At 31.2% G+C, this 25,688-nt stretch overlaps 1 long non-coding RNA gene across 1 annotated transcript; it reads right to left on the reverse strand.

Moving 5' to 3' along the window:
* Window positions 1–15,873: 15,873 nt before the first annotated feature.
* LOC129219231 (uncharacterized) lies at window positions 15,874–23,652 on the reverse strand. Its single transcript, XR_008580382.1, has 3 exons — window positions 23,572–23,652; window positions 21,769–21,840; window positions 15,874–18,838 (listed from the first exon to the last, which is right to left on the reverse strand). It is a non-coding gene; the product is annotated as an uncharacterized LOC129219231 (long non-coding RNA).
* Window positions 23,653–25,688: the final 2,036 nt, after the last annotated feature.

Here is a 25,688-nt window from a genome sequence, read left to right on the forward strand (position 1 = left end):
CTGGATTTTTTTTTTTGTAAGAAAAATCCTCATTGTGGTGTTCTTTGAAGGGGGGGGGGTCTTTCTATGAGGAATTTTCGATCATCCAAAGACTTCAGCACGAAATTCGGCAGAGATCTGACGAAAACGGAATTTGTCAATGGAAAACCCCCTTATGAGGTACACAATTATTTTTTTCCAATTTTTTTTTAACCTCTGAAAGCAGAATATTCAGTATTGTTTTGCTAACACCAAAATGAAACGTCATCCTACCACTTTAACATAACGTAATATTCCGCGTTCAAAATTGGTGCAAAAGTGGTGGTACAACACCATATTTCGACGTGCTATACGACATCGATCGACGAGACACATAGACGCTTTTTAGACCGTTCTGAGAGAACGTAATTTGAACGTGTCGGATGGTGTGCTTAGAACGTGTTGTAGAACGAGCTTTGAACGCCTCTGTGCTGCTTGGGTAGCGATAAAAATATGTTTGACAGTACCTAACGTCTTTTCAACGGAGTGCGGTTACGTTTTTTAAACAGATATGTACTGCCTGGGCATGTACAAGGGGGGAGGGTGGGCACAGAGAAGTTCAATACCCACAAGGGACTCACAAGCCAAAATAGGTTGAGAACCCCTGTTGCAGAGTAAAATAAGTCCCTGAGTTTTTCTCAAAAAACTTGATGTTTAATTTTGTATCCTTAGGTACAGTTATACAAAGTATGTGAGTCGATAGTAAATTTTTCACTTTCAGTAAACTAAATACACTTTTTACTCAAGAATGCATTAATTTCATGTAAATATACAAAGTAAGACAAAAAAAAAAAAAACAATAAGACGCTACCTGAATACTGAAACAGAAAATAAACTTAAATTGTGCTAACAAATCCGCTGTTTGCTCATCAACATTTTGAATCTGCTTCATCATTTCGGTAGTAACAGAAAAAATGAAATAGATAAGCCGATCATCTTTTCTGATATCCAAGGTAGAGAAATTATGTATTCAAAGAGATCTCCTGAGCAATCAATGTTACGCAAAAGAAAGGCGAAAATATTTTACTTGAATTAACCGCTAATTTTATTTTCCAGTTCAATAAATTCAATGCTTAAAAGTTCTTTTCTAGAATACTGCCCTTCAGAGGCAACAAATGAAAAATGTTTGCAGCATTCTTTTTGAGTGAATATTTAAATACGAAACAAATTTATTTTATGGCAGCACTTTTTCGAATTGCTTATCGCATTAAAGAGTTTCATAATAGAGAACATTTATTTAAAGTAGCCAAAATGAATGATTTCCTGACTTAAGATGGTAGGGAAAGCAAATTTCCTTTTGCTTGGCTTCATATTTGTTTTAAAATTTTTCTACACGCGATTTCTTTTGCATTCCACATTATAGAAAATTTCGTGATCGTGTTTCTAATTAATGAAGTGGAGTTCAGTTCGGCTTTTTAAAAGTTGAAAATGTGTAACATAAAGGGAAGAATACTTTCCTTTTAATCAAACTTATAAACCATATTCATTTAGTATTCTTAGAAATGAGAAATTATTTAATGAGTTGCCTTCACGTAAATGCAAATGAAGATGTAATCGGAAATGTTCGGAGAAAAATAAGAAAGGAAATCATTAGAACTCGGTAATGCTTTTATTTTTATTTGAAGTACGATGGTAAATTATTTAAAATCATTCTTTATTAAATTTTAACAAAACTTAAAACTTGTTTTAATTGAATGATTAACATGAAAGTAAATTTGATAGAAAAATATAATACTAAAGTTCGTTTTCCTTTTACTACTAAATGCCGAATAACTATTTTCTATGGGGCTAGTCATTGAAAAAAAAAAACGAACCTTTATTCAGTAGTAGAGTAATATCATACCTCAAATTTAAACTTCAATCTTAAGAGAAAACAATGAAAATTAACCAAGTGTGGTGGTATTTCCAGTCGTTGAGTTTAGTGACAAGGTTTCGCTCCCAGTCAACCTAGCATTTAAGAAACAATCCCAAAACCAATGTCTAATGAACATGAAAATTAATTATTGTGTTTCATTTATATGTCAAAATAATATTTAAAATAAAATATCACCATTCATACCTGTCATCGTAGAAGGATATCCCATTATAATGATTACAGCAGTTTTAAACAAGGATGAATAATTCAGTTCTGTAGTCACGTTTATTTCCTTTTACTTATATATTCGCTAGTTTTTTTAAGCAATCAAAAGAATGTTGAAATAGTGCATCAGAATTTAAACTCATTGTAGACTTAATATCTATATTTCAGTCTCTGCATATAATTTTTTCAACACCAAAATATACCGATGCGAAAATAATATTTTAAGTTTTAGCTTAAAGTATATTTAAAAATGTCGAAAATAATTGATAAATAGTTTATTATGTTTCAGAAGATCAGAGGCGTAGCTAGACCCGACTTTCGGGGGGGGGGGGTTACTTCTTTTATATATATATATATATATATATATATATATATATATAGAGAGAGAGAGAGAGAGAGAGAGAGAGAGAGAGAGAGATAATATATGTGTGTGTAAACTTTTTTTAGTATTAAAAAAATAATAAGAGGGAGGTGAATCTTACATACTTTGGAATGGGGTGCTCCAAGTTCGATACTTGTGTCAAAAAAAAAAAAAAAAAAAAGCAAAAAATTTTTATTTATTTATTTATTTTTTTAATGTTTTGGAAAATTTAACTTTTTTTTCTTTTCCTCCATTTAATTTAAAGTGAAACTTTCTAGCAACGGGTGTAGTAGGAGCCAGTCTATCCAAATCAGGGGGAAAATCAAATATTTGATGAGCGTGTTCCGTTCATTTCAGTGTAACTGCTTAATTTAGAGGCTAACACACATCTATAAAAGCTGGCATCCCTGAAAGCTAATAGATGCACCCATTTCCGCCTGTAAACTGCATGTTTGACTTTCAATCTCATCGGTGGTCAGAGTTTTTTTACTTACTTGGTTCGCACTGAGAGCATGAAATAAAATAGAAAAAGATTTCTTGATTATAACCTGCAAAAAATGAAATTGCTTTTCATATCGTTATATTTATATGTTGCTTTTTATATGTATTTACATTTATGCTAATTCTAAAGCAGTTAATAAAATTTGAATTAAAAAAAAGGGAAGAAATATAGGCTGTAGAAAGTTATTTGCACAAAGCTGCATACCATCTGTTCTCTCAAGTTTTTATTTTAAATTTTATTAGCTGCTTTAGAATTTACATAAATATCTATTTGAGAGAGCAACAGCAATTTTCGAGTGTTATAAACAGAAGTCTTGTTTATTTTCTACTTTTTTATGCGAACCAAGGTAACAGAAATAGTACAGAACAGTCTAGACTAGATTCATTTCGTTTTTAAGTATTTTATTCCTGTAATGCTATGCAATTTTTCTTTTAAATTAAAATAAAATTTCCTTCAGAAGGGTTCGATGGGATTAATGCTGCTTCAGCAGACTGTACTTCGTTTTCTTCAGGCGACGTTAACTTTCTCTTTTTAGAGCAACCCATTTTCGTCATTTAAATTTTTTTCTTTGGGTTTTAAAAAGCTTGTTATCGGTTTTGCTCGTTTCATTATACAACAACGTTCACTTAGAATATACTATTCTAAATAGTTCAGACCGCACGTTTTTAAAAGAATACGCAGTAAATACTGGCTGACATTTTCGACAAATCGATGTGATTGCGGTGGATACTCCTGGTTAGTAAAGGTCGTTTGAACTATGACAGCACAACGCCAACAAAAACCTTATGTCTCGGATTCCGGCTATGCTATCGTTTTCGGATTTGGAGCCCAATGATCTTTAAAGCAGCAAGCAAAAGCATTTTCTTCAACTCGAAACAGAAATGGTTGAGGGGGCAAAACAGGGAGAAATGCGTTCCACGAATAGGTTTTCTAGGAAGATTAACAAAAGGACAATCGTTTCGAGCAATTTGTTGGAAGAAGAGTAAAGGGGTGAAATTCACAGGTTGAGTATTAATTGCATTATGGATGAGTATTTCAAGTTCATGGTTAAAGGTTATTCAAGTTAAAAGCCATTTTGCTCTGTTATCTGGTTTAGTACTGTTCTTTGATCGCTCTCTTTCTACAAATTATGATTCCTTATAGAAAACCGAGATGATAGGAGTGAAAATAAAGTTTAAGATTTTTTCAAGTAAAGAAAAAAGGAAAATCCTAGAATATTGGGCAGGTTAGATTTGCAGCAATTGTTAACCTCAAGAGGATAAATAATTAATCAAAAAAAGAAAAAGAAAAAAAAAGAAAAATCAGGCACCAAAAAGCAATAAAAGACTTTTTCCTGAAAAAGATATGCTTAAAGTTTCTTTTACTGTCAAAATGATTCCTTAAACTCGCAATAAATCATTTAATAATGTAATAATAGAATAAAGACCTAACAAAACTAATACAGAGGAATTTTGATCATGAGCCCAATATTGTCTTTAGTATCAATTTCAAATTTTCACCATCATATTCCAAATTTCTATAAAGTTTCTTAAAGCCCCCGTATCTTAAAACCTCTATCTCGATTTTTTTCCTTCCTGTGAAATTCGAAATATACAGATTCAACTGTATGTAATATTCCCACTGCGCCGCTCATAAAATTAAACATATTTAACAATTTGCAGAATCTATGATAAAAAAAGGTTACATATACGTGGATTTAACAAATCAATCTCCTTTCTAAAGCGAAGAGTGAAATTTCACTCAATTATCAAAAAAATGTCGCAGCAGAGTGAGGAGTGAGGCGTCTTTACGCTTGAGGGTCACTCATGGAGCTGATTTTCAATGACACTGGGGGGGGGGGGGGAACAAAGTAAATTTTTGACCATTGTTATTCAGAAAAAAGTCGTTTTGATTTTTTTTTCTTTTTCTTCTCTTTTTTTTTCTCTTCTCCTTTCTTTCTCTTCTCTTTTCTTTCTTTCTCTCTCTCTCCTTTTTTTGAGACAAACATTTCGGGGGGGGGGGGTTTGTCCCCCCCCCCTTAGCTACGCCCCTGCAGAAGATAATTGCTGGGAATATAATGACGTGCAAGTATATTCTTCTATTTTATAAATGTATTTTTTTTTTTTTTTTTTGTATAAATAGATGTACACTATTTAGTTCTCTCTTTTCTTTGAACCATGTTGGTCACTGGCATATCTCATGAAACTGCTTATTCCAAATGTTTTTTATATGTTTTTGCACTAAAACCAAAATCCTCACTCACAGCGCAATATTATTTGAACTAACAAATAATTAAGTAAATACTGGAATCTTTTTTTTTTTTTTTTTTGAAAATATGATGATAAAATTTAATTTAAGTGAATGAAATTAATAGCAATGTTATCCGAGCTTAATTTCTAACAAACAAAATGTAATTGCTCTATAACAATCCTTAGAACTTATTTTCATAATCAAATAGTCTGAATTCCGTCCAATATGCAAAAATTCACATGAAAATTAGTTCAGTAGTTGAGCTCCTATGTAAATTAAGCAATTAAGCCATGAATGTTGCCAACAGTTTTTCTTTTGTTTTTAATTATGTCCCTTTGTTTACTAGTTCTTCCAGAATTTTTCAAACTTTTGAGTGTTTCGCCCTGAAATTTTTAACTAAATGCGTTGATTGAAGGCGCACCTTCTTTATATTTTTTTATATGATTTTTAAAGTTTATTATGTTAAGATGGTAGATAAAAAAATAGTATGTTGGTTAATATTAAGGATAATTTTTATGGTATTTTCTTACAACAAAACCATCTTGTATATTATTAATTCTAATTCTTGTAATCTTGTCTGCTGTCGTCAAATAAACAGCAAAGATTACAAGACATAAACAAGAACCTTAACCTTCGAACCAATAACCTCCGTCATAGCATTTATTCTTCTAAGAACAAAAAGGATTGGGAAACCCAATATTTTTAATATTTTGACCATGATAAGATCTCAATTCGATTTCTAAGTTTTGAGCAATTCTTTGTGATATGGCTAACCGTAGAACCTCATTTAATGCTGTAAATCACTGCTTATACGTTTAACTCTTCGTTCAGTGCTAAGTTAAATAAACAAATTTTTACTACAAATTTCATCAGACATCAGTGAGCTACTGCTTGATAGCACACTACTATCTAATAAATGTTGTGCCTTGCCTTCACTATTCAGGTTCGGTAGAAACAACAGCATTACACGTCTTATACGTAAGCCTTATAATTTCTTTAACGCTTTTTATGATGTCTCCCTTAATTTAATTTCTTCAAAATTTCGTGCACGGTTTTACATATTGAAAATAATTTTTAAAAAGTAACTTTAACCTTACAGTAAAATTTCTAGAAATGCTTTGAAACTTCTCTCCATATTACAACTTTATAAATAATTTCTTTAAAAAAACAATCATTGATTTACTTAACTGTAAAATTTGTTGATAAGACAATGAAACTTTTTTGCACTTTTATTTTTTTCAATAAAGTTTTTAAACTTTTTCAATTTTCATAAACTGCATTAGATTTTCTCGAAATATATCCTATCCATAAGACTACAGTTCATTTTAGTTTGAGTTTAATACTTTTTTCTATAAAAAAAAATCGTAACTATAAAGTAGTAACTAAGGATTTTTTAAAAAATTCAGATTTTACATGAACCTCTATAGCAAATTTGTTGACACAAAATCTCTTGAGAATGGAATATTTTAATTATGTTTCATTTTATTACTGCTATCTGAAATTTCATCCAAAATCGTAATTTTAACTCTTATTTTCAACTTAGGTTCTAAATTCCATTGTAACTATTTAATTAATTTCAAGAATGCCTCCACTTTTCTCATGAATTTGATTAATTTTTGTTACAAGTTTAATGCTCCAGTCAGTCCTTTCTCTGAAACTGACTTCATTTTCTTCGTTATATTAAATCTTCTTTCAAAACTTTCGTTAATAAAAGTCCCTCTCTTTCAAAATTTTGTTTTACCTAAACTTGCTTAATGGTTCTAAAAATTTGTTTGTTGATAGTGTCAGCACCAATTACTCATTTTTTTTTTACAAAAACAGTTTAAGCCACTCCAATAAAAAAATGAAATTATCATTGCCACTACTTACGAAAATATCAGCCTTAAAGAAGGTATCATTTTCTTAAATCCTGTTGCTAGTTTTCATTTTTAAAAGTTATCATTATTAAAGATTCAACTTTCTCATTTCTTTGTGCAATATATCAGTCAATTTGCTGAAAAACACTTTACGGCACTACAATAAAAATAAACTTATCTCTGCCACTAACTACAAATTTCAACCTTAAAGAAAGCCTGTAGTTAGTTTTCGTTTTTTTTAATTATCATTCTTCAATTAATCTCTCCTTCCTTTGTACAATATGTATTGCAATGCGATCTAATTTTAGCTCTAATCCTTAAAATATCTTGTAAAAATTACTCCTTCGCAACAGTATTATGTTTTTGATCCAAAGCACCCGTTACCTATTACTTAGGTGACAACATCAATAGTCATCTACCTACAATATGTTTTCCTCATTTAGCAAATCTATTACCGGAATGATCTTAATCTTAAAACTGCTAGTTCTCATGATCTCTCTCTCTCTCTCTTTGCATTTTTGATATCAATATTGAAATTGAGTGTAAATGTAATACCACACGTTATGAAAGAGACTATAGCTAACTTTCTCGGCTGGAAAGTTTAGCAATAATACATACCTAAGTAAAAAGAATTTTCTTGGAGGAAGCATTTCTTCTCAGCAAATTTGTATCTTCAAAAAAATTGGAAAATTTGCACTTTTTGTTTGCATGGGGCAGAATGAAAAAGGAAATACTTTTCGAATGAAATATTTTTATCTTTTCCGTAAAAACATTCATCATCATATGAATGAATTTATGAATAAACGAAAAACTGAGTAAAAAATGACACAATGATACAATAACTAAATAAATTACTAAATAAAAAAAATGAGTGAATAAAACAGGGAATGAATAAGAAAGTAAGTAAATGAATGAATAAATAAGTAAATTAAGGAATGCAAGAATGCAAATGAGCTAATTTTGATTGAATACGTAGGTGATTTAATAAATGAATGAATAAGAGAAATGAACTGTACAGTCGAGTCCCGACTTACGCGAGGGATGCGTTCCAACACTCTTCGCGTAAGTCGAAATTTCGCGTTGTGAAAAAATATATGCATATAAATTTTTAAAGCATACAAAATTCTTCTAAACACTTAGAAACACCCCTCAAAAGGCTCTAAATCATTCCTCAACTATACACTACAGTTTCTTGCATAAAGAACTGAACTTTTACTGTATTTAAAAATAAAAAAACTGTTTTATTCAACATGAAAAACTTTAAGATGCACAAAATGAAGAATGACCAATGGGTGGGAAAGACATAAAATAAAACAACACGGTACGTACAGCATGTAGTAATAAAACGATGCACTATAATAGTACTTTACAGTAGATACAATAAAAATATTCAAGAGTTAAAAATGAAGATAGTGATGACTTATGCTCCATGATTAGATCGTTATTCTAATCCTATACATTTTAAAATACGGTTGCCTCGCTTCCTCTTTTACAATTTTTCAATTTGTGGCAACATCTCCTCTTCCTGATCTCTTTACTTATCCACAATATAAGAGCAGCATCCATTTTCATAATATTATCTTTGCTAGACGGCTCTGCAAGCTTCAATATTGAAACTTAATTCTGAACTTTTATGATTTTTTTTTTTTTTTTTTGACCTTAAATTGTACGTACGGAAGATTCACTCATACTTATTGTCGCGCTACCGTTGACGTTTTGTAGTTGTTCAAGCATATCGTAAATCTTAGCCTTTTTTTTTAATCAAACTTTTTCTTCGTATCTTCACAAACTTTAGATTAAGGTGGCACTAAGGTGCCAACATATTTCATCAACTTCAATATTTAGAATGAAAAAAATAAATAAATGAATGGTGATGAGTGGTTATTTGATGCACTAAAAACGCGATGCGTAGACTAGTTTGGTGTGGGAACTTTGACTGTCAGAGATGTTTAAAAGGATGTAATAACATTCACGAAATCAATATTTAGTAGCGAATAACGAAGCTAATACTTCCTTATAAACAACTCGTGTTATGGGAGAAAAATTCGCGTTAGCTCTAAAATTCGTTACTCGTGAAAAATTCGCGTTATAGCCATTTCGCGTAAGTTGAATCGCGTTGCAGCAGTAGTCGACTGTATTTCTTTTTATCCATGGGCGGATTTATGGGGGGGCAGAGGGGGGCAATGCCCCCCCCCCCAGTTTTGGGAGAACTTTATGTAGTAACAACACATTATGCATTCAGCTGCAACACTTATAACAATCGACGTTTGGGATCCTCCCTCCCCCTCCCCAATTTGCGCTAACAGAACGATCTACTCGTTACGATTTGTTTTCTCTCTTTTCAGAATGTTTATTTTCAATTTGCGTGATTTCAAAAACTAGATATTTTAAGTTGTTACAGACGAAAGATTTTGAAGAACCTTTTGGATTCTCACGTTCAAATCAAATTCGCTCATTTGAAATATATTCTATTGCAAAAGAAGTACATAGCTAAAAGGTTTTTGTACAGCAAAATACTATCAAATGTAACAGTTAACACCATACTCAACGAATGTATTTAACAACGAAATCTAGAAAAATTGTCCAACAATTGAACAAACAACGTAAAATCGCTGTAAACAATGCGTTGATTTCTTAGGGGGAAAAAATAGGAATCTCAATCCCTAGCAGTTCAAAACTAAATTTCTGATTTTCCAGAATCATACATTGTAAGGAAAACGTCTGAATAAAAGAAAAAGTGAGGGAGATGTATTTCTGGCACGAAAGTTTTGCACAATTCTTGTAAGATCGCATTATTACCTGATGAAATGTTTTTATAACTGTGTTTTTTTTATTTTTAAAGGAAAAAATTTGTATATGAAACTAATAGTTAGAACTGTACTTCATGTGCTTGGAAAATTTTTGTCTTTTTTTTTTTTGAGAAAGAAAAGTAAATATTATCGCAAACTGAATAAATTTCAGTTATCTAAGCTTTCTGATTAATTGAATCTTTTTATTGAGAGGGAAAATACCATTTTACTTACTTTCTAAATACTGTTTAAAAATTAAGGTAAGAGATAATCATCTAAGTCTAAATGAGACAGTTATTGTCATTATTGAAACCTGAGTAATTTAGTCATCAAAAGTTTTGGAAAAATTTGCTGAAATTTCATAAAAATAAAAAAAACCTTACACAGATTGGTAAAATCGTAAAAATCCTTTAACCGTAAAAGCTTACGAATTTTCGTTAAAATTACAAAAAATCAAACAAAAATCTGCAGGATAAATTTTCAGCTTTGGTTTCTTTCTTTCTTTTCTTTTTTTTTTTTTTGAGAGAGAGAGAGAGAAAGAGAAAATAATATCGCTAACTGAATAAATTTCAGTGACTTAAGCGTTTTGATTAATTGATTTTTTTTTAATTAGAGGGAAAGTACCATTTTACTTACTTTCTAAATAATGCTTAAAAAGTCAAGTAAGTCATAATTATCTAAGTCTAAATCATTGTCATTATTGAAATCTAAATTAAATAATTCTATCAGTAAAAGCTTTTGAAAAAATTGCTGAAATTAAATAAAAATCCATAAAAACCTACACAATTTAGTAGAATCGCAAAAATGCTTTATAAAACCTTAAAAGCTGAGGAATATTTCGTAAAAATTACAAACAATCGAAGAAAAATCTGCAGGTAAGAATAAATTACAAACAGGGCCGGATTTGCCTATTATAAGATAAACAAGCTATAGCTTTGGGCCCCTGCTTTGAAGTGGGCCCCAAACTCCCAAAAAATTGCGATTCGTTCCTTAAAAAAATGGAAAGTGCCTGAAAAACTAATTTCACTTTCAAGTACTTTGAAAACCTTGAATATTTGGAAACGTGTTGCTACAAACCTCAAATTTTAAAATTTTTAACAAATCGTAATGCCAAAATATGTCAAATTCAACTCCTTGCTACATCCTGCATCAAAAATGTAAAAATCATGGTTCTCACGTTTGTAACATATTACTTAAAATAAATTCTTATGACTCACATGCTTCATTTCTTGCTATTTATTTAATCCCGAATGCAGAAATTTGGAAATTATTTTGTATTGATTGCTTTTATCTTACTTCTACTGCATACTGTTAATCTGTTTACCCCGGAAAAAAATTGATACAGTACTCCTATTCCTTTTCGCTTTCTGCACTACTTTTAATTAAAAAAAGATTGTTGCATGAGAAATCTAAAGTTTATTTTTTCTTTTATACTTAAAATAGCTGTTTCTTACAAAATTTGAACAATACTGTACAACTGTATAATCTACTACTCAATTTCAGAGACTGGAAAGTAAATTATTGATAGGTTCTAAAATCCCTGAAAAGAATTGGCGCAGTTATAACCTACTAGGGCTCTAGAGTCAAAAACCCAATCTAACCAACCAAACCTTGAAAAAAATTATACAAGTCTTTGAAACTCCTAAGCAAAGTGTGCTTCAATTTTATTTCATATCAAGGGTATAAATTAAGAATTGTTCAAACGGGTAGTATGTTACTCTCTTGATACCTATTCTCTAAATCTGTGCACAATTTCTTTTAAAGTATTAAAACTTGTATCACAAAGCACTTTTAAAGCGTAAAACTTAAAAAAAGAAATTATTTGCCTATTATTTCTCATTAACCCTTATAAGACTTCAAAATGCAGAATTTTATATCCATTTTACATAACTTCCTCCATTGGAGTAACCCTCGGGCCCACTAAAATTGGAGATATTCTATATCCCACTTAAAAGGGAGCCCTGCGTCACTCTCTTAATACCAGCCCCCTCTTTTAAGGTCAATTCAAAAAGGATAGCATGATTACACACAGTAATGAAAACAACACATAAAAAAGTAAAGAATGGCCTTATGCATCACAGAAAACAGATAAAAACATGGGAGAGGGGGGGGGGGGCAATTAAAAATGTAGCTCCAAAAAAAATATCCTGCCCCCCCCCCCCAGGAACTCAGTCCTAAATCCGCCTATGTTTTTATCCTGCGTGTACTTGACAAATTGTATTACAGATTTAAAATGAAAATATACCTATCATTAATTAAACAAGTACTGCACTGGACATCAGTAGATCTCAATATAATACTTAAAATGGCCAATTACAAAAACTTTATCATTTTATTTTAACAAAAATTATTTTTGATAAATGACAAAATATTATAATATGTGAATCAACTTATATTATTATTTTCCTTGATCTTTAGAGCTATTAATTTGTTTACTAGAATCAACAATGTGTTTGAGAAGTTAGTAAAAATATTGTTAGATAGTTAGTGCTTCAAACTGTGAAATATTTCACCATTTCACTTAGCCCCGCTATTTCATTTCACCCCGCATGCCCCTGCTATAGCTACAAATGAAGCGCATGCGAGTTTTTGAAGTTAAGAAATTAAAGCTCACGCTTAAACAGTACAATTCTTTCAGATAAAACACTAGAATAACGATTACAAAACTTTACTTTTATAGCTTCCTGTTTTGCAATCGAGATTACATTTTTGTTTCTAGAACATGTTGTTAGAAGAACAAACCAAAGGTCTTACCTAGTATAGCCGTCACTAAAAGCATACTCCTCGAAGTCTTCATGGTGTTTCGTTAGCAAAAATGAAATGCAATTTTCAATAATTAATGTTTAAACTCAAAAATATCCACATCAAAAATAGATTCTAACAAAGAACGTATATTTACTCATGCTGTAGAAGCCAACGGTTGAAGTTTTCATCGTTATCAGGCATTAATGTTTTCTACTGATAATCGCGCTTTATGGGTAGGATTTCTCTTAGGCATGATAAGAACACAAAAGCACAGGTATATCGTTGCTTTTTTGATCCCAGCAAACTAGGATGCAAGATTACTGGAGAGGTTGTTCTATATTATTGTGAAATCTGAATTAGAACTCGCATATATTACCGATTATATAGCTCTTAAACGTTAAGTTTTGTTAAGATATAATCCGTAACGAATGTTTTTCTTTTTTTTTTTCATCCCCATTCATAAAAATAATACACAATTTGATTTTATCACTTTTGAGTTTTAACAAATGCCGTACTCTAGTTCTAAAGATTTTTTTTTTTTTTTTTTGAAAAAGGTTTCATTCAGTTTTATCTCATGTGAAAAAAAAATAATGAAAGACTTAACAGTATACAACGTATAGAATACAACGTCTATTAAACAATAATGTTAATTTTTAATCTGATCTTTAACGGCAAATTTAAAAATAATAATGATGATAATTCTTAAGAATCATACGAAATATTTGCTTTAAAGAGTATCGTTTGGCTGGAATTATAAAATCTAGTCTCACCAATCAATAATTATACAACATAATAGATCAGGTAAATAATGAAATTAAACGTTTTCACTATAATTAGTATGATATTTATTCTAAAAACTTACAATAACTGACGTAGACAGGCAGTTTACATAATAAAACTAACTATTATAATTAAATCTAATGAGAATTATGAAGCTATAATCCCACAGACAATTATTTACTGCTGTGGATTAATTTAATTATGCTGAAAATTACCAGCATCGACTTCTAATGCTCATTAGTAAACTTAATTCTTAAATACAGTTTGTATATTTCTTTATGGAGAATGTTTTATCGCAAAGATAAGTGTTTGAGAAAGCGAAACCGGAGCCTCAATCAAATTTATGACACAGATCAAACTGTGTTAGTGTAAGTTCTGCTATGAAATTTCAGTAATTAAATTTTAAATATTTTGCTTGAAAGAAACTGCTGCATTGCAAATCAATTTCTAAACGCACTGCGTTAGTAATTAAATTTCATCTAAGTAATTTTAATATGAGGAAGAATTTGAAGTTTTATAAATAATGATTAAATTAATTAAGGAGAGTGCATAAACATTATTTTTGAATTTTTTATTTTAAATGTTTTGTTGAGCAGTCAAAGATTGTTTTTCGTTTTCTTTGCACTACGAGCAGCAATCTACTCTTTTTTTTTTCATTCGAAAACCGTCCTTTAAGCACACATGCATGCATGTGTTTATATGTATATTCCCACTATCTCTTCGAGAACGGAGTTAGAGATCGACACAGGTACCTCTACTAATCGAAAGAGCAAATTTTTCTGCGTGAGATGAAATTCGTTTGAAACTTTTAAGTTGAATAGAAAATGAATAATGGTTATATTTAACGCAAAAGCTGAGCTTATGTCGCTTCATCACAGTCACTAGCTGCCATTTCACTTTCGCAGGAGATCGAAAAAGGTACTGTATTACATCTCAATATATATTATTATATAAAATAAAATCACATTCATTGATTCCAATATACAGTTCACTGTCGAAATTGAAAGCAAAAATTCTTTCCGGAATTTCTTGTTTTTAATTTTAGCAGCGTTTTCTGGAATTTCAATTTCCATTGGTGAATTGGTGGCAGAACACCGTTCCATCATCATCATCGTCATCACCACATCATCCGTGGTGTGAATGGCATTCCGGGACTGGAAAATTTACTATTTCAACTCTGCTATATATGTGTGTGTGTTGATTGCGTATATTTTATTTCATGTCATTTTGCCTATGTAAATCAAATAAATTTAACCCAAATTCTGAGGTTTTTCTGTAGTGGTCATAGATCTTTTAAGTTTTCCTTTTCGTTCACATTTCTTTTTTCGCGACTAAAGGTATCCAGAATTGACGTTTAGGAAAAATTTTCTTAAATTTGTTATAGAGAATATCATAATATACTTTTCAGATTCAACCGCAATAAACACAAGCAATAGACCAGTATTTTGAGGAATAAATAAGAAAAAATTTGTAAAAAAGTTAAACCAAAGCTGTTTTAGAGGAAACTTTCAACAACGTGTTAAGCGTGCTAGAGATCAAAATTTTGTATAAAACAAATGAAACTAATTATAAAATGAACTACATACTTTGATATAAGGAATGTAATAGAGCAGTGGTGGCCAAACAGTGGTTCTCGAGGGACGGACCCCATATTAAAATGATTCTAGCAGATCAGAACACATATAAAATTTCAAAATATTTCATTCTGTTTTACATAACATGTGAAAATATGGGTCACAAATGAAAAATACTGAATAATGACACATATTATCATTACTTGATTAATATTTAATGCATGCTTTTCAGAAATCAATTTCCGAATATTTTGCTCCAAATTTGTGACATTGTAAGTAATCGTGCTTTTCGATTAGTAACATTAAACGAAACAACGGGCCTCGTGGATCAGCTTCATGGGCCGGATGTGGCCCGTGGGTCGTAGATTGCGCACCCCTGTTCAGAGGACGCCGGTTAATTGAATCAGTGGTTAATTGAATGAACCACTTTTATGAATCAAATCGTCAAAAACAGAATAAAATCCCGCTTTATTGAATTAGCCGCTTTATTGAATTAGCCGCTTTATTGAATTAGCCGCTTTATTGAATCAGCCGCTTTATTGAATCAGCCGCTTTATGGAAAAAAAAACTGTTTAGAACGAAAGTGATTCATATAAGCGACTTTACTACAATCTAATTGTTGTTTCAGTAAATAAGGGTTTTAGAAGCAATTGAACAAGCATTATGAGATTTTTAATAGTTTTTTGACATATTTTTTCAAACTAAAGCTCACGACTTGAACAATATCCATGTAATACAAATGATTTTAGTATATTCCTCAGAAAATCAGTTAATGAAATTGTTCCAAAACTATCTAAATGATATAATAATAATAATTTCTTAAATAATCGTGTATATAGTCTGGAAATTAAAAAAAAAAAAAACCACTGTAACACATATTTTTGGTTTTTACAACAAAATACACAAGAAGCATTTCACATATGCATACTTAAATGCACAGAAAAGAAAGAGCAAATTTTGAAAAGTTAAAAACTTATGAGTCGATTTGTATTTTACATTATAATTATTTTACATTAATGTTATGTAATTTTATAGCAGACACTTTTCAGACGATGGATTCTGAAAAGGAAGAACATTTACGGTTATATTTCCCATAATTGCTAATGACGAAGCTGAAACACAAACTAGAAATCAAAATACCTATGGTTCAGCTCCATCGATGTCATGTATGATGAGAACTCATTGACTAAGTTCGTTTTGACACTAAAAGTCTGATCTAGTTCTAGTTATTTTTTAGACATTTTTAGTTTTAAGATAATTTATATAGGCAGAGTAAGAGATTGCTTAAACATCTTTGAATTTCTCCTACATGGGATATAAAACAATTTCATGCTTTTGACGAACCCGTGTTACATTCTATGTAGCATAATTCAGGAAGTAGTATAATATGAAAAATCCTGATTATTGGTAATATTGGAATGACTTAGTCATATAAATCATAAAACCAATGACAATACAATGCATAGGCAATAAAAAATATTTTTCTTATTAATTTCATGCATGATATTTAATGGATAAGAAGCAGCATCAGGAATGAAATTCAGTATCACAGAACTAACTAGGTTAAGAAGTTTCAAATTTTCATTTATTTCAAATTTTCTCAAGCACGATTGAAATTCCAAAATATTGGATTCTGTTAAACAGAGGCATAACAAACTACAGATGGAAAATACAAGCAATTAGGTTGAAATCTTTTCCTTTCAAGTAAGCGTGCATACTTTTTCGCATCTCCAAATTGAGACGCATTCTTCTCCGCTAAGTATATGGAATGAGCTGGCTCCCCTTTTCTACGCCAACATTCTTGTCTGAAAGCGTCGCAAATTAAGGGAAACCTTTAGGGAATGTTATTATGGCAAAGGAAAAATAGCTCTTAGCTACGAAACTAGGCATCGTCTGAGATTAAAACGATTTACTGCGTGAAAAATGCCGCCTAACATTGAAGATTATGTCCCGAGAGAATCTATAAGTCACTCTGATGGGAGTCCTAAATCTTTTTCTTGGTTCAAACTAACTGAGAATGCGACAGGTTTAGTTTATTTTCACGTAGAGAAATCATATCTGTGCATCTGCTTGCGTTTCACTTACAGTTTTCGGTAAAATTTTAAGCAAAGTTTAATAAGCTAAGGAGATTTACTTAAAATCTCACTCTCAGTTCATGCAGAGAATTTTCTCAGAATAAATGTAATGAAACGTCTTTACGTTTAAGATTACTTAAGAAATGGTTTCTGGAATCCTTTTCATTTCTTAACCGCTGATTGACTAATAGTTACAGTGTCTGCTCTTGCCTTCCTGAGCGAGGCGAAATTTGTTGAGAATTGATTATATATGTTTCGTGGATGCGTGTGATTAATTAACTGTCAGCAGAGCAGCCTAACGCTCTGTTTCAACCGATTGGAGACTCTTATTCATTTGAATGTCAGAAAATATAAATTAAGTAAGTCTATGCAAACTTGTACTCCATTGAATACGTTACGGTGCTGACTTCAGATCAATAGATAATATTGAACGCTACCAAAGTGAATGTATTTCGGATAATATTTGTTTCGTAGTAACAATGTTTTCAAACTTAGGTTCTCTAACAAGTGAGCTACGTTTTAAACATTTATAACTGTTTTTTAATTTGTGATAAAACGCAAACTACTTGAAACTCTGCGTTGTTTGCACTACGATCTATCGATGGATATACACTTGATTTTACTGACACTCTTTGAAGCAATATAATATTTTTAGGACATCATGAAATTAAGTAAAGTTTCATGCTGAGATAAAAAAGAAGAAAAAAGTTAATAACAAAATTTAGACTTTACTTTTGGGATGTTATTAACGAAACTAATATGTTTTCAATTTCAAAGAAAGACTAAGGAACAATATTTTTTCTGAAAAAAAAGTTTTATAATTTTACTGAACATGGAGGTTACAAGTGACTTTAATTATGACAACATAGTGTAACATAAAAATAACAAAAAAGTAATTTAAAATTGAATCGATGAGTCCAAAAATCATACATCTCCTTTGTTAAAGGGTCATTTTACAGTATACTTTGGATAAATGAGTCCATAACCTGACACTTTTTTGCCATAACTACTTAATTTACTGTTTCATTAGCACATTACTTTATTTTGAGTTTGTCCTATCAACATACAAACTCAAATTAAATAAGGTGCTAATGAAACAGAAAAATAAATAATTATAGCAACAAGAAAAAAGTCATGTCACGATATAAGAGGCTTCAGTCGTCCCCACAAAAAGAAATCGAGGCATGAAAAACCTGGTGAGCAAGCAAGCCAAGGAACAAGGCGTTTGGATGGACCACGTTTCCAACGGCACCAACGCCTTTGCGCGTTATTTCCAACCCTGCATTCTTTGATGATTACTTTAACCTCTAAAAGTTATGCCCATCTTTTTTGAATCACCCTGTACACTTATTTATGAAAGTAAACCGTTGTAATATTTATAGCGTAGACTGAAAGTTATTTCGTGACAATTTTTCGTTGGTTTCGTCAATGAAATATTGCAGATCATTACCTTTAATGCGTTTGTTGAGCTTTCGGTTTAAGTGCCAATTTTATTTTCAGAGAGACTTTGTTTTTATGCAATTGTATAAAAAATGTGGTCACTATTCAGATTTGCAAAGTGAGAAATAGAACTTGAGCATAGTCTTTGAAATGAAATCCAGTTTGCTTATTTTCATGGAATCTGGTGAGCAAAATGAAGACGTCTTGCAGTGAAGATGAGATCACCGCTCAATAACGAGACTTGGCTGCCAAAAATGATTTTGACGCATATTCTTGTTCCTCTTGTTTCTTATACACGTAGTAACAGAATAAAATTGTTATCACTAATGCTGCAACAATAGCCATTGCGGCAAAACTGACACCAGCTATTTCAGCAGGAGAAAGCTCATCTGAAATTAAAATAAACATACTTTCTTTCAACACTTTAAATCATATTTTTTTTTAAAACAAATGAATTTAAAAAGAAGTTTTCCACAAATTATTTGGTTTCAGTCAATTATTTGTATGATATAACTTATATAAAAAACGGTATAGTTATTGATAAATATGAGGCAGAGGCAGCGAGAAGCAATGGGATGTATGTGAACTTTTTAAAGTTTCGAGTAAGACTTGTTAAAAGTTCAGATCCTAGGTAGACTTTTTTTTTTTTCTAAAACATGCTGTGTAGCAGCTCCTATTTGAGACATTTGTATATCTCTTGCCCCTAAACAGAGGACAGGTTCTCCTACCATTTGTACTAATTATCTCTTTTTTTTTTTTTTTTTTACTTTTAGCACTTACATCCCTTTGTTTCTCACTCCCTCATATGGTCTTAGCTTCACATTTAAATTAAGTAGAATAAATGTTAGTGAGAAATCTTTGTGCAGTAGCAACAACGAAATGTCAATCGAGCAAAAATTTCCAAAAAGATTCTATACAGGTGTTTTCGTGTTGCAAGTTTTCTCTTAAAGCCGAAAAATCTGAATGCAAACATATTAATTATAATTGTGCTTTAATGAAATTCATTTTGTAATTTTAGTGCATTAAAAGCAAGTAGCATTGTCCGAAAAATGGTAAAAATACATGATTTTCAAACTACTCTCTTAAAAAATTCCAGCGATTTTAACTCAGACTGAGTAAATTTTCACTCTTTTCCAGTGTCGAAAACGCACTTTCCTTATAGGAGTGAATTTCATTCCTTTTGCGGAGCGGTTATTTTCACTCCTTTTGGATAAGCTTATTTCACTCCCTTTTGATAAGTGTTTTTCACTCTTTTTAAGACTAAATTAATATCCTAAATGAGTGGCTGCTTTCTGTTTTGGAAAGCCGCTATTTCACTCTTTTTTTTAGAATAAAATAGGTAAAATCATTTCACTCTCCTTTGGTGAAATTGTTTTTTAAACGTGTTTTCATGTGCTTATGCTGTGTATTTGAATTTAAAACTGTTTTTAAAACTTATTTCATTTGAAAAAAAAATAGTTTTTTAATTTAAAAAATGAAAAAAAAAAATGTTTTTAGTGTTTCCGAAGAGGTTGCACAAGAACTGTATGGCAAATACGAAGAATTTTCTTTTTTATTAAAACTTTAACTGGTAATATTTCTTGAACTACTGGTACATCGTTACAAATCACCCACGTGCAATATTACGTACATTTCCGAATCTAAAGATTGAAATAAAACTAAAAAACCCACACAGTTCCAAATAAATATATTTAAAAATTTTAAACTCTCTATTGATATTCTCGGTGTGCCTTTTAACATTAATAATGTTTTAAAAGTTACATCAGTTCAAATTAATTTAAAAAGTCACTCATAAATTGTGACAAGATACGTTTGAATTCAATTTTGTTTCTTCGAGGCCATTCATCAATTACGTAAGGACAATTTTGGCAATTTTTGACCTTCCCTTCCCCTTATGTAAGGGTATGTAAGACTCCCCCCCCCCCCATCTTAGGTAAGATTCTTTTTTTCTTCACAATAATAAAATATATTTTATAGTAAAACTTGCATTGAAGCATTACTTTCAATTTTTGGCAATAAATTCATACCGCCAAAAAAAGGTGGAAATTGTTCATACTTTTTTTCATGGGGTCAAGTGAAAAATAAAATATTTTTCTAATGAAATATTTTCTATTCGATTGTTAAAGATATTTTCTATCAAATAAATGAGTAAATAAAAGAAAGAATGCATAAATGAAAGGGAAATGAAACAGTAAACGAATAAATAAATAAATTTAAAAGTTAATAAATGAGAAAAAAATAAATCAGTTGAAAACATAGGGAATGAATAAGAAAAGAAGTGAAGGAATGAATAAAGAAGGGAGCTATTAAATGAAGGAATTAAAATGAAACAATTAATACATGAATTCATAAGTATTTTATAAAATATTGAGTAAGTAAGCAAAATGAACTATTTCACTTTGCCCCACCCATTTTGCCCCACATGCACTTGACTAACTGCACATAGCATTTAAAATACAAATGGGCCTAATATTAAACAAATAAATATTGCACTAAATATTAGTAGGTCTGAATTAATATTAAAATAATGTTAATAACAATGGGGGGGGACTTTATCATTCAATAATAACAAAAATAAGTTCTAATTAACAAAATATTACAATATGAGTATTAATTTTTGAAGATTGCTTGTATTATCATATTCCTTGATTTTCAAAGGTAATTTTTTCTTCACTGGAATAGTCTACATCTGCTACTACATAGTTAAAATATTACCAGATAGGTGGCGCTAGAAACAGAGTAAATATTTCACCATTTCACTTTGCCCTGCTATTTCACTTTGCCCCACATTCCCCTACAATGAACAAAATAAATTATTTCTGTAAATGTAACAGCTAAATTTTTTTAAAGACAGTGTGATGAGATGAGTAAATGTTTCTCTTCCCTCCCCCCCTCTAAATATTGTTTGACAAACTTCTGAACGGAACTAAACGTTTCCTGTTTTCAGTTTAAATGTATCCACTAGTTATATGTACGCTTACCGAATGCATTTCATAATTTACTTTTTTGCTAGTTCATACTCTGTAATCACGGTGACAGAGTCAGCGAATTGATATCATCACACACGTAACTCCTAATCGATAAGTGATCTTTACCACACAACTGGGCATGTGCTTTAATCAGAATTGTGAAATGCAAATAATGAGTAAACAAAACTTAATATTAAATGGTTTTGAAAAAATTGTTAGATATTAACATTTTTATATTTTTCATACACGGCCTTAACAGTTTCTAGGTCTCAGAATGGGATTAAATAATTATTCATAACTTCCCTTCTCTCAATTTTAGCTTGAATTTTAAGTAAGAATAATCATTTTACCTCCTCTCTCTCCTTGCGTTTTCGTTCCGAAATCATAAGGTGCTTCAACTTGACATAAAACAACTCTGATACCTAAAAAAAACGGAAATAAGGTTTTGTTATATTTTTCATAATTATTAGTGGCTCTTCCCCCCCCCCCCCCCCCCCCAAGTGTCCTGTTCACCAGAGGTGGGCATTGTCACAAAGCAAGAAATTTTTTACTCACATTAGATTTTAAACTGACACATATATTTGTCTAATTGTCAAGAAGCAACAGAAAAACACTTTTTTAACAGCACATTGCGTGGTTGATCTGTAATGTTTAACACATCTAATTTTGAATTTGAATTCTTCACAAAATTATGTCGCATAATTTATAACGTTACTTCCTGAAGATGAGCCACTGAGAGTCATCCAAAAACAAAATGTCATTGAACTTGCCTTTAGAATTATTATTGTAAAGAAAAGCAGGTGTACAAAAATTGAAGTAGGTAAACGCTCTTGAAGATTGAAGGGTAAAACTGTTGTAACCAGGGGCTGCAGATCTGGAATAGTGGAGTCAAACGGATTTTGGGATAAAGGATTCGGAGTCGGGAGTCGAACACTAAAATTCCAAGAGTCGAAGCTGGTCATTTTTGCCTCCGAGTCCGCAATCTGCCATGGCTGTGCACAATCGGAATCGTGGAGTCGGACGGTTTTGATGTAAAAGAGTCAGAGTTTCTGAAGTTCCCGAGTCGGAGTCGGTCAGTTTCCTTCCGACTCCGCAACCTTGGTTGTAACACCTTTAAGCAGAAACACAGGAAAGAAGTTAAACGCTTCCAGGGCAAAACACAGCATTTTTCATATCTAGTACTTCGATAAACCTACATCGTCGATCATCTTGTGCACTTACATTTGACAGAACGGGCCGTGCACTAAGTGTTCCTATAGAAAAGCAAAATCCTAAGCACATAAACATAGGCGGAAGAAGTGTTACATAACATACATGCCTGAATTGTAATTCAGGTCCACGGCGCGAGTACTAACAAGTACTAACAATGCAATTTGGAGGTTATTGCTCTTCAGTAAGTTCTGAAAGTAATTTTAGATGGTTCTATGAAAATAAATCAAACCGACAAATAACATAATAAAAAGTTAATTGAGACTTCAAATTTGTTAAAAGCCTTTGTTTTCAAGAAACTACTAATGTTCCACACTTTAAGCTGAAAATTGAAAAAAAATACGCACTTGGATTTTTTTTTTTTTTTTTTTTTTTGTACACAAATAGATTGGTACAATAGGTTTTCAAAAATAATTTTACTCTTACTGAAGTGCTAATTTAAATAGCTCAAAACGCTTTCATTATACTTTTACATGGTACTTTCCGTAAATTGAAAACCCAAATGCCTAATTTTTAGAGTCTTCTTTTAACCCGAAAAGAACTGCCCTACGCTAGAGCAAAAATTTCAGGATCTAAGCGTAAAAAAAGTCTTTTTTTATTTTTTTCATTATTTTTTGTTATTAATTTTAAACATTATATAATGTACGAAAAACATATTTGTTCAATAATTCCTAAAATTTATCCTCTTAATTTCCTAAAGTTTCATAAAAAATGATTCAAAAATCCAGTATTGTAATGATTTTAGTTAAATTTGCGAAAGGGTGCAATTTTGCATATAAAATCACGGTCCTTAAGGCGCGAATTATAATAATAGAAATAAAACCTGAAACCAACTCCACTGCATTACATAACACTTCATGTTACGCTTGCATGAAGTGTTAGTAGTGGCCAGAGCAATCTCCAGCATGACATTGAAAACAATAAAATGGAATTCAGTGACTTACCAGTGAGAAAAATAGTAAATGTACCTAAAACAAATGAAATCATTTTTGAGAAATATATGCACAAGGGTATTCTGTCTCAACATCTAAAAACCATATGATATTTTTTGCTGAACCGCAAAGTATGTGAGAACGCAAATCTAAATTTTATTACTCTATGAAAAAGATAATCTCTATGGAGTCCACAGAAAGTGTATCTCTGAATGTTTTAGTAAAAGTACATTTCAGTATCAGAGAAACAATAAAATAACGGAAATGATTTTAAACAGATAAGAAAGAGAAACGCAAAGTATGAAAACATCAACTTTTAAAAAATCTTATATCTAATCTCTTTAAATCTAATATTTTTCTTTTAAATAATGCATACATATAAAAGAGATAAATTAATGTAAGCATGAATCTGAAGCACAAAATATGAGCTTGAGATCCTAACAAAAACCGAGAAGAATCTTTTTCAAATTTTCGAATCTTGGATACTATGTAAATGGCATTCTTATACCATGCTCCTAATAATGGTATACAATGTCTGAGGTTAACAAAAGTAGTTATATCAGATATTTAGAGAGCATATATCTAAAATAAATACTTTTCGGGTTTGTATTGCTATTCGTTGTATCGAAATTTCGCTGCATTAATACTCTATTTATTTTTTCAAATTTATAGTATTTAAATACTTGGTTCAATATGAAAGTAATGCGCATTTCGTGGGAAAAATAGATTTATTAATCGTACTTCTTCAAACGTTTAAAATTCTTCAAAATATTGTCCTCCTGAGTCCTGCATCAATACACTTGCAGAGACGTGTTTGCCAAGCCTCAAAAACACCCTGAAACACCTACACGGGCATGTCTCTCGGGATCGTTGTATCGTTGTAAATTTTCCCGAGGGACTCCCATCTGATATGTCACCAGTGGCGTACCGAGACAGATGGGGGCCTGGGGCGCTACTCAAAATGGGGGCCTACCTGGTATTAAAACTTAAGTTTCTCAAACTGTGTGTACGTACCATATATTACAGTAATTACTTTAAGTGTTACATTTTTACATATTTCAGGTAGTGTTGGTTTGATTTCGGACACTATTGTAAATACCACAGTAAAACACATGGTTTTAAGTAAAATTAAGTAAATACTATATTTTTAATAAAATTGTGCTTTGTCAGAAAATATCAAAAACAGAAAAAAGTCCTAAAATTATATAGTATCTTAAAAGTTTTTTGCATCTGAACATCCAAGTACAGTGAACAGAAACGTTTAGGCATTCCAGATTTAATTAATTTTAGGATAAAAATTGGCTTTTACAGAAAAAAAAACCCTTTACTATTCCTTTGAGTAAGACACACCCAGGGAACTTTTTACCTGATAACATCACCTAATCTCAGAGAAAAATATTTTTAAAACATGCTTACCTAAATAAGGATGAAATTCACACGTTCACAGTCTAAATAAAACTTTTCTGTTAGGTCTCACTCACAAAAAAAAAAAAAAAAAAAAAAAAAAAAAAAAAACGCTCTTTATGTTCTTTAGATAAAAAAACTCTGGTATGACCCTATACTTGCCTGGCGCGTTTGATTGAAGTGGAGAAAACGCTCCGCGCGGCTTTGCTGGTAGAATTAAAAATATTTAATGTTCGACAGAAATTAAGACAAAAAAATTTTGCGTATGCGTGGGTTTAACTAACTAATCCGATTTCTAAAGCGAAGAGCGTAATTTCCCCCCGATTATCGGACAAAGGGCTAGGCATAGGCGGATTTAGGACTAAGTTCCTGGGGGGGGGCAGAATCTTTTTTGAGCAACATTTTTAATTGCCCCCCCCCATGTTTTGGTTTGTTTTTCTGTGATGAATAAGGCCATGCTTTACCTTTTTTTGTGTGTGTCGTTTTCATTAATGTGTGTTTTCATGCTGTCCTTTTTGAATTGACCTTAAGAGGGGTGACTGGTATCAAGAGTGACGCAGGGCTCTCTTTTAAGTTGGATATAGAATATCTTCAATTTTAGGGGGTCCGGGGGTTTCTTCCCCGGAGGATATTTTGTAAAATGGATATAAAAATCTGCATTTTGAAGCCTTATAAGAGTTAATTGGATAGACGAAAATCTCAGGAAAATATAGACAAATTTTTTT

Source organism: Uloborus diversus, chromosome 3 (assembly GCF_026930045.1).
Source record: "Uloborus diversus isolate 005 chromosome 3, Udiv.v.3.1, whole genome shotgun sequence".
NCBI classification, from domain to species: Eukaryota; Metazoa; Arthropoda; class Arachnida; order Araneae; family Uloboridae; genus Uloborus; species Uloborus diversus.